The following is a 10763-nucleotide window of genomic DNA, read 5'->3' on the forward strand; positions in this document are numbered from 1 at the left end:
AAGGCTGAAATATGAACTAAAAATGCAAAATGTAGAAAATAGAGTATAAATACATAAAAATAGCAATATATAAGTACTGAGAAGAGAAAAAATAAAAATAAAAAGAAAAATACAGAAAAGTAGCAAAATAAAATAAAAAGAGTCTGTAGTGGTTCACCAAAAAATACGCCAGAGATGGCGACCTCCCCACACTTAAAATGTAGCATCGTCCCCGATGCTCACTCAAGCTGGGTGTGAAGAGGTGTCATCACTGGAAGGGTGGGTAGCTGGAGTCTCTGTGGTGGTGGTCTGAAGATCTGCCTACTGTAGAAGAGGGGCTGTCTGAATAGGGATCTCAGGATCTGCATCCTGAATCTGAGGCGGGGCCTCCTGATGTGATGTGGCCTGTGTTGTGCCTGCTTGCTCGGCCTCACTCTGTGGGTGGGTCTCTGCCTCGTGATCATCCGCCTCCTCCTCAGATGCCTTGGATGGTGTGTCAGGCTCGGAGGGGATGTCGCCAGATCGTATCATCAGCTTCAGGTGCTCATAGCGTCGCTTGTTGCGACGCTCCATCTGGTCAAGCCATCGAAACAGGCGGTGCACTAGATGATAGATGGGCTCTGGGGCAGGTGGAGGTGCAGTGGTGGTGGCAGGGGTAGCTGGGGTTGCTGTGGAAGAAGAGGGGCCGGCAGATGGTGTGGCTGTCTCAGCAGTAGCAGTAAGGAATGGAGGTCTGTAGCCCAAAGCCAGAAAGTTCCTGCTGTGCGGGATAATCTTCTTGCATTCTGCAGCAGGTGGCTTTTCATCAGCATCCTCCCAAGGCACGTCAGCTCGACGGCCTAGCTGTGTAATCAGATAAGGAAAGGGAAGAGTGCCTCAGACGTGGACCCTGGCCATATAGTACCGGATAAAGCGTGGCAGGTACAGGTCCTTACCCTCCATCACACACCATAGGAGGGTGATCATAGTAGCTGGTATCTCAGTCTCGTGAGTACTCGGCATAATGAAGTTGCTAAGTATCTGATGCCATAGCCGAGCCTCATCATTTAAGTAAATCCGCTTGATTCCCTTTGGCATGGTGGTGTTCTGACCCATAATCCAAGGAACGGTCGGGTCAAGGGCTATCCTGGCCTTGACTGCATCCCAATCAAACTTCATGAAGCGCATATCTTCGTCAGCTTTTTGATAACCATCCAGCTGATCAGATTTAGGAAGAAGCTTCAGAACATCCTCTATGGCCTCTTCAGTGACCAGAATCTGCTTCCCTCTTAGGTTCACTGCATCTAGGGAAGTCTTGAAGTAATTGCAGTAGAATTCCCTTACCCAAGATGCATTGACCTCAGTCAGGGGTCTTTCCAGGAAGAACCAGCCTCTTTGTTTGATCTGGTCAGAGGTGTATTGCTGGAGTTCTTCTGGGATCTTCAAAGTTCTCTCCAGGTATAAGTTCCTGGAGGCTGCAAACACTGGATACCTCAGCTCACAGTATTGGTTTGCAAACTTTACTGGATCAGTAGTAGGGAGTAGCTGGTCGGCCTTCTCCTGCGGGGTAAAATTTTTCTCCCGCAAGGAGGCATCATGCATGAGATCTATGATAGACATAGAGGATTCTCCTCTTTTTTGTTTGCCAGTAGTAGCCTTTCCTTTCCCTTTTCTGTGGGAGTCCGACATCCTGAAAAACAGAATTCAAGGATATAATAAAAACAGGAAAACAAGGAGGCAATTAACAAAAGAAGCACATAGTGGCAAAGGAGCAGGAGTGTAATGAATATGAGCTAAGTAAATGTGCATTAAAGATTGAATAGGAGTTAAAAGTCTGAAAAGAAAAATTCACAATCCAAAATGTAATTGAATTCATGTTAAATAGAAAAATTAACATCATGCCATGGTTAGAATGTTAAAAGAAAGTGAAAGAAAATCAGAAGAGAAGTTTTGAAAGGTTAGGTTGGTTAGAATTGAAAAAGAGTTTAGGAAGTTAACATTAGTAAGTTAGTAAAAAGTGGGTTAAAGTAAGTGGCATAATGAAAATATTCCAAGTAACAAGTATTCACAGTTAGAAGCTATAAGTAACTCATATCCAAATAAGGAAAACAGGTTGATAATGATTCAAATAGATATAGAAATAGCAAAAATTGGAATCAAACATCAAAAATGCAAATTATGAACCAGGAAATCAAAAAGAATAAGAAAGCTTGCCCTGGCATTCATGAATTGGTTTGGTTAAAAGCGGAGTAAAGCAGAGTTTAAATAGCCAAAACCAAAACATGAATGAAAGTCAAAAACAGTTTATAAAAATTTGGGCAGCATTCCGGCTAAAATTGGATTGTCCCGGAAAATAAACAGCAACAGAATAGTTCATATGAATCAAAAATAAAGCTGCAATTACATATAAGAAATAAGAATCATGAAAAATCAGAGTAAAGAGCAGCATGAAACAAGAAATTACATCATACGAACTAAACTAACATCAAAGCAACAGCAGAATTGCGAAAATAATGAAACAAGAAACACGAACAGTGCAATTAATCAGGCCTAAATCCACTAACCACATCCTAGGCTACCTAACAACCTAAAATCTACTACAACATGCATATCTAACTAGCCTAAAGATGAACATAAACAGAAAAATATGAATTAACTACAAAGGATAGAAGGGTGGCGTTCGTCGGAACCTGGTAGGCGTAGGAAAGAGAGTGGGGCAGAGAGGTGGCTGGGGACAGCGGTGGTGGTGTCCGGCGCGGTGGAAGAGAGTGGCGCAGCGGCGGTGGCTGCTGTTCGGAGGAAGGGAAGGAAAGGTAGGGGTAATGGGGGTAGGGGGTAATAGGGGAAGGAAGGGGGCAGTGGCGGTGGAGGGAAAGTGGGGACGGCGGTGCGGTGGCTGGTGGACGCGGAGGGGGGCAGTGGTGGTTGAGGGGAAAGAAGAAGGAAGAAGAAGAAAGAAGGGGGAAGGAGGAAGGGGGTGGGTGTCGGCGGGGTCTGGGTGGTCGGCGGCGTCTGGCGGTGGCATGGTGGTGGCTGGGTGGTGGTGGTGTGATTGGAGAAGAAGAGAGGGAAGAGAGGGGTTTGGGGGGCGCGACTGATAGGGTTCGCGTGACTGGGGGGGTTATAAATTTGAATCCACGTGATCGCGTGGGGCACGCGGTCGCGTGGTTGGGCTGAAATGGTGGTTGACGCGATCGCGTGGGGCACGCGGTCGCGTGGAATGGATCAGGGATTGAATGACGCGATCACTTGGGGCATGCGATCGCGTCGCTGGAAATTGTGCTAAACGCACGATTCCAGCGTCGTTTAAGCGCAACTCTCTGTCTCCTTTTGGGGTGTTGTGCAATCCTTGCGACGCGATCGCGTCGCTCACGCTATCGCGTGGGATTGATGTTGTGCAAGTGACGTGATCGCGTCAGGGACGCGATCGCGTGGGCATTTTGTGCAAAACGCACGATGGCCGCACGATTCCAGCCTAACTTTCTGGACGTTGGATGTTTACGCCGATCTCCAGGGCACGCGGCCGCGTGAATGACGCGGTCGCGTGGGAAGTGTTTTTCGCAACTTGACGCAATCGCGTGGATGATGCGGTCGCGTCGCGCACCTTTTTTTTATATGCAGTATGCAGAATGCAATGATTAATATGAATGCGATGCAAAACTCCAGGTTCAATATAATAAAATAAAATAAAACTTGAAAACAAATAAAACTAAATAAAAAATTGAAAAAGGAACGATCATACCATGGTGGGTTGTCTCCCACCTAACACTTTTAGTTAAAGTCCTTAAGTTGGACATTGGATGAGCTTCCTGTTATGGTGGCTTATGCTTAAATTCATCCAAAAATCTCCACTAATGCTTGGAATACCAATAGCCTCCAGGGTCCCAAACTAGGCATGTGAAGCTTCTGAGCAGCTTCAAACAAATTCTCAAGCTCCCGGGGTGACGAATGTCAGCATAGATTCCAGGATCCCAAACTTTGCTTTTAAATCCGCCTTCGTCTTGATCTATACTTTTCCATCTGGGCGGTTTAGAAATTAGATTCTCACCAGGATAACCAAACGTTTTCCGAGATCCTTCCAATTGATCATGATGCCAATCCGTGCACTTCGAGTTGAAGCGTGGAACCTTATTAAACCTTGTGCACCAGCTCTGAGTATGAGCCATTTTCCGCTTACTCTTAAAGCCGCAGAGAGCTCTAAGCAGGCCATCTGTTTCAAGCAAACCATATTCAAGTGAAAAAATACAGTTAAAGGTTAAGGATTGTACCCACTTGAAGCTTGTATTGGGTGGTAATGGCCTTGGGATAGGTGGTTCCAGTGGTTCTGTGAGTTCTACTCCCTTGTGCTCTTCTGTGAAATTCTCCACTTCCTTGCAAGATTCTTCAAATGTATCCATGTCCTGATCAAAGCCATCTATGTCTTCCTCATTACTTAAGTCATAGACTGGAGATTGAGAGAAATCTACCTCCGTATCATCTTCGTATTCACTTGGGGAAGACTCTTCGATCTCAGAGAATTCACTCGCGGATGCAAGTTCATTACCAGAAGAACTTGACTTGAGATTATCATCATCAAGGAAACTTGCTTCTTGGGTTATTCTGTCTAGTTCTTCATGAGAGACTTGCTCTGGGGATTGCGCACAATCCTCCTTAGCATCAATTGTAACATCCTTGACAGAATGCTCCACAACTTTGGATTCCCATGGAGGTTCAGCGTCTCCTAAGTCTTCAACCAACTCTTCTTTGTGTATAATGACAGCTTCCTCTACTTGTTCTAGTACGAAGGCATGCTCTGTCTTGTCCACAGGAGTTTCTAATATCTCCTTCATGCTACGTTCTTCGTTAGATTGTCCACATGGGGCTCTGGGAGGCCCTTGAATGTTCGAACGTCTAGAAGCTAATTGCCTTACTGCTTGCTCCAGTTGATGAAGGGTCGTTTGAAGTTGATCTACTGTTTCCTCGAGGCGAACCTCTGATTCTCAGGGTGATAGATTTGGACGTGGTACATGGGGAAGTGGTGACGTTTAGGAGTAATTGAATTGGAATCGGGGTAAATGAGGATCATATGGTGGTGAATGGCGAAAAGGAGCTTGTGAGTGTGGTGGTTCGGAGTTATGTTGAGAGGATGGTCTATAAGCATAGGGTGGGGCTTATTGGTAATTACAAGGTTGTCCACCATGTCTATTACCTTGGTATGCATTGTAGAATGGTCTTTGTCCATGATATCTTGGAGGGTGTTGTTGCCTAAAGGGTTGATCAGGTCCTCTTGGCTCCATCCATCTTTGATTGGTCTGACCTTGATGCATATTTCTGTTATAACTTCCATTCCTTTCAATAACGTTAGAACCAAACTCAAAGCGAAAGGGGTGAGAATTCAAAGTAGCTAATAAAAATAAAAAGGGAAAATAAAGACAAATAACAAGTAAAAGAAAAATATTTACAATAACCAATAATAAGGCACACGATTGCAGTTCCCCGGCAACGGCGCCATTTTTGAAGAGAGGAAGACTGATGGTTTAGAGGTTATAGTAAACTTTCGTTGCAAGTATAGTTACTAAACCAAGCAATCAACCTTTCTTACAAACGTTTTGGTTGTCACAAGTAACAAACCCCTAAATAAATTGATAACCGAAGTATTCAAACCTCGGGTCGTCTTCTCAAGGAACTGCAGGGAAGTATGTTCTTATTATTGGTTATGGAGATTGTAAATCGGGGTTTTGAGAATGAGGAGTGAATAGTTTAATTAGCAAATAAAGTAAATGAAGAACAAGCAATTTAAATGGCAAGTAAAATAAATAAATGACTGTAAATAAACTTTTGGCAAGGTATGAGAAATTGGAGGTCCTATCCTAGTTATCCTTATCAATGATGATGAGAATTGAATCTTAATTCCACTTTGTTAACCTTTACTAAGATAAAAGAAGGTCAAGGGATTAATTGGTTTGATCTTCGGATCCTAGTTATTTCCTAAGAAAAGATTGGGATTATTGAAGTTCAATTCAATTAACAAAGATAACAATTATCAATCATGTTTGAGTTTGATAACTCCTGAGTTACTGATTTCTTAACCAAGACCAAAAGGAGGAAAGTAAATCTACTGGAATAAAAATATCTTCAGATGGGAATAACAATAATGTAAATAAAAGAAAGCAATATTAAACTGAAATACCTCAAATAACATTAATTCAAAAGAGTAATCTGTAACATGGAAGAATTCATAAATTAAATTGCAAAAGTAAATAAAAGAGAATTTTGAACCTGATAAAGAGATAATCCTGAAAGCGAATAAAATCCTAATTCTAAATCCTAATCCTAAAGAGAGAAGAGAGAGGAGAGAACCTCTCTCTAAACTAAATCTAAATCATGAAAACTAACTAAAGTGGAGACTCTCCTTGAATGGATGCATTCCCCCACTTCATAACCTCTGGTCTATGCCTTCTGGACTTGGATTTGGGCCAAAAAGGGCTTCAGAATTCGCTATGAGCATTTTCTGCAATTGCTGGTGCGTGGCCTCTGTCACGCGTCCGCGTGGGTCACGCGGTCGCGTCATTCGGAGTTTTCCCTGTCACGCGGTCGCGTCAGTCATGCGACCGCATCATATGTGTTTCTCTCGAGGCGCGCGGTCGCGTCAGTCATGCGGCCGCGTCAATGCCTTTTCGCGCTGGCATGCGGCCGCGTCGCCCATGCGATCGCGTGGATGCCAGTTTCTTCAAGAACTCCGTTTTGTGCTTTCCTTCCATTTTTGTATGTTTCCTTTCCATCCTTTAAGTCATTCCTGCCTTAGAAGATCTGAAACTACTCAACACACTAATCACGGCATCGAATGGAAATAAAGGTAATTAAAATAATTAATTTCTAAGCATAGGAAGCATGTTTTTCACATACATCACATAATAAGGAAGGGAAAGTAAAACCATGCAATTAATATGAATAAGTGGGTAAAGGATTGAATAAATCACTCAAACTAAGCATAAAACATATCACAAAATATGGGTTTATCAGTATAACATGCTAAGATAGAAGATAGAGGCATGACGACGGCAGAGGAGAGACAGAGATCAGCCACAAAATGCAAACACACAAATTCTATTTATCATTTGAGGCATTTCCGGAATCAATTAACAGGCATGCCATCATATCATAAAGAACAATCTAATCAATAATCATACTTACTAAAACAACTAAATGAAAAATAGAAAACACAAAGATTGAAGAATAGAAAATCACTAAAGTTTGAAAGAAAAAAAAAGAAGAAACAACATATCAATTCGAAGGGAATTGAAGATAACACATTTTCTAGTAGGCGAATCAAATTAGAAAACGAAGAAATCAAAAATAGAGAACAAAAAAAACCTGAAAATAGATCTTATTTGAGAGAAAGAGCGTTTTTATTGACCTCTTTGAAAGAGCCTGAGCTTCTTCCTCTGTGAGCTTGCCTCAATGCAAACAACGAAAAGCGATAATTAAAAAAAGAATTGGAAAAGTCAAAGAGAGAGAGAGAGAGAGAGAGAGAGAGAGAGAGAATAGTGGATGAATGTGTGAACCTGGCCTCCATTCATAACTCCATCGGACGACGGTTGACGGAGGAAACTTGGCGGCAACGGCGGCAAGGAGATGAATGGCGGTGGCGATGGAATCGTGATTCTAGGGTTTCAGACTCTCCCTGCTTGTTCTCTCTCTCTCTCTCTCTCGAATAACTCTTTCATTTTTTTATTTTTGGTATGGGCTTAGGTAAATATTTGTTTGGGTTGGATTTTTTATAATTAATTGGGTTGAAAAGTGAAAACAAACGGTGGGAGTTTTTGTCAACTCTTTAAAATTGTTACAAATAAACTATATTGTGGAGCTTTTAATAACTCTCACTAAAAAACTTCCACAAACAAATAAGAATTTTGTAGTGATTGGATGTCGATGGACAAGATCGAGATAATAGCTTGAATCTATATAATATTTCTTGGTCAAGTAGCTCATCAATTAAGATTTTGTCCCATATCAATCAAAAGATGGGATGAGATGCCAGAAGCTAACACAAAAATGCAATTGGAATTTATTGAAGTAACTTCACTTTAATGTCTCATTTTTCTTGATTTATCATCATTGAAGAATAGATTTTAATTGGAAATTCTTTTAAGAAAAATTTTGAGTTTGATTATGTTGCTAGCGTCAAATGGACTCTAAAGACCTTAGCTAATAGATGAAAAGCCCATAAATATAATTTATGAGGTCAATACTTCTATCCTAACAAGAGAAAGAAAGAAATTATAGATATGAATCCTTCATGTAAGTGGAAAAAAATTAGAACGACCTGTATGTCAAAGTGAGGTTATTTTATCAACTTTATTAAAGAAAGATGGGAGTTATGTAAGCGGAGAAGGATAAAGATTAGCAGTAAGTGTTTGAATATTTTTGTGTTATGTTACTCAATTTTTTAAATTAATCATGTGTATACACTAATCCAATGCAATGCACATTTGTTTGTAGGAATAAATATCAGAGCATTTGCCATAAGATTAAGAGAGTGCTGCCAGTAAAGGTGTTCCTTTGAAAGTATTGGCTCATCCAGATGATGTAATTGGAAAAGTCTATAGTCTTGAGCATGATTAGTGAGTCCGTAGTTTTAGTAATGCTATATGTCCTAATGGTTTTGGTAAGTCAAAGCATATCTTTGGAGTTGTAAATTGTGGAGGTTCTAGCAGTGTATCGCAATAGCACGTCGCAGATTTAGAGAGGCAACTTCAACAAGTTAAGGATAAAGTAGAAACTCTCCACAATAAAAGTATGGTAATGAAGTACCTACTTTCTTAGATGATGTGCCATACACTTAGTCGAACTTAATGCACCTCATAGCTTGTTAGTTTAATCTTTAGATATATCTAGTTTAAACTATGTTATTAGAGATAATTTTATTTTTCGTATAGAATTATAGAACTTGGTTTATTTAATTTTTTTCATATATTTATATGAACAATGCATATTTAGGACCATTGTTATTTAGTTTTTTATATATTGTGGTTTATTATTGATTACAATTGTTTATTTAATAGTATCTCTTAATGTAAAATATTTTAAAAGAGTAATGCTACATGTACACTAAAATCAGGCATCAGTATAAAATACATGTTGAAATACAAATAGTCAAATACACATTGAAAATAAATTAAACCACACATGTATTTTATATATAAATACATTAGTGGCTAATTTTAATAGCTGATTTTAGTGTACAAATAATATTTTTTATTTTAAAAATACTAGTATATATATATATATATATATATATATATATATATATATATATATATATATATAAATGAATGAATAGAAGGAAAACAATTAAAAAAATTCAATTAGCAATTAACACCTAAAAATTATTTTTTAAAATAAAAAATATCCAATTAGTCACTTAATGATGTGTTGTTAAATAACCCATCAATATTAGTCACGAAAAAAATGTGAAAAAAATCAGGCCTGCTTACGCTAACCACAAATAAAGCATGGCAAAAGCTTAACCTTAATTTTACATGTTTTTATTTTGTCATGAAAAAAATTGTTGTTAAATAACCCATCAATATTAGCCACAAAAAAAATTGTGGCTAAACAACCGACCTTTTTACCATTTTTGTTATAGGTAAAGCGTGGCAAAAACAAAAATATTGTTATGTATCATTTCATTTTGTCAGAAAACAGAGTGTATCTAAATGTACAAAATTTGTGGCTAACAAAAAGTCTCTACGAGTGTTAAAACTGTGGTTGACTGATCAAAAACCGTGCCTAATTAAAAACACGTTGCACCTCTCCCGATCTTCATTCGTGGCAAAAGCATTATCGAATTTAGCCATAATTTTTTCCGTGATTAACCCCTTGTTTTTTGTAGTGATAAATATAAAATTATTTTGTTAATCAAATTGTTCTCATAAAATTATTTTATTAAACTCAATTATTTTATTAATTGAGTTTGTTAGAAACAAGAGACTAAACTAAAGAAAGTGTTTTTGTGTATTATTCAGTCTGAGAAAAAATACAATGTACAAGGGCTATATATAGCTGCTAGAGGAATCAAAGTAATAAAGGCATAGAATCCTACAATTAATATACAGATACGCTATATAAATACAAATGATACTAATTGATCTGATTTGATTCTAATTATTCTCTTAACATCTCCCCCCCCCCCTCAAACTCAAGTGGGAGCTAAGGATACCATCTTGAGTTTGGATAATAGAGTCTGGAAACGAGTTGGATGATGAGCCTTTGTGAAGATATCAGCAGTCTGATCCAGTGTTCCAACTGCAATGAGACAAACAACATCAATAAGGATACGTTGCTGGACAAAGTGACAATCAATCTCGATGTGCTTGATGCGTTCATGAAACACATCATTGTGGGCAATCTGAATAGCACTGCGGTTGTCACAAAAAATATCAGTTGGAGATGACTGAGGAGCTCCCAAGTCGGCGAGAAGCCAACGAATCGATATAACTTCAGCAGTGGTGTCAGCAAGAGCACGATATTTAGCTTCTGTGCTGGATCGAGCAGTGAATGTTTGCTTCTTAGCTCGCTAGGAAATGAGAGAGTCGCCAAGAAACAAACAATAACCAGTAGTAGAACGACGATCAGTAGGGTCACCAGCCCAATCAGCATCTGAGTATGCTTGAAGGGATAAAGAGGAATGGGCAGAAAAATAAAGGCCATGGAATAGGGTGCCTTTGATGTAGCAAAGAATGCGAAGAACTGCCGCATAGTGAGTAGCACGAGGAGCGGACAAGAACTGGCTAAGAACATAAACCGGATAGGCGATGTCTGGT

At 39.5% G+C, this 10763-nt stretch overlaps 1 pseudogene; it reads right to left on the reverse strand.

Annotated features, from left to right (window-relative positions):
* Nucleotides 1–222: 222 nt before the first annotated feature.
* Nucleotides 223–9797, reverse strand: LOC148581603 (uncharacterized; annotated as a pseudogene).
* Between the last annotated feature and the right edge of the window lie 966 nt (nt 9798–10763).

Source organism: Arachis ipaensis, chromosome B10, assembly GCF_059453495.1.
Source record: "Arachis ipaensis isolate K30076 ecotype BB chromosome B10, ASM5945349v1, whole genome shotgun sequence".
Taxonomy (NCBI): domain Eukaryota; kingdom Viridiplantae; phylum Streptophyta; class Magnoliopsida; order Fabales; family Fabaceae; genus Arachis; species Arachis ipaensis.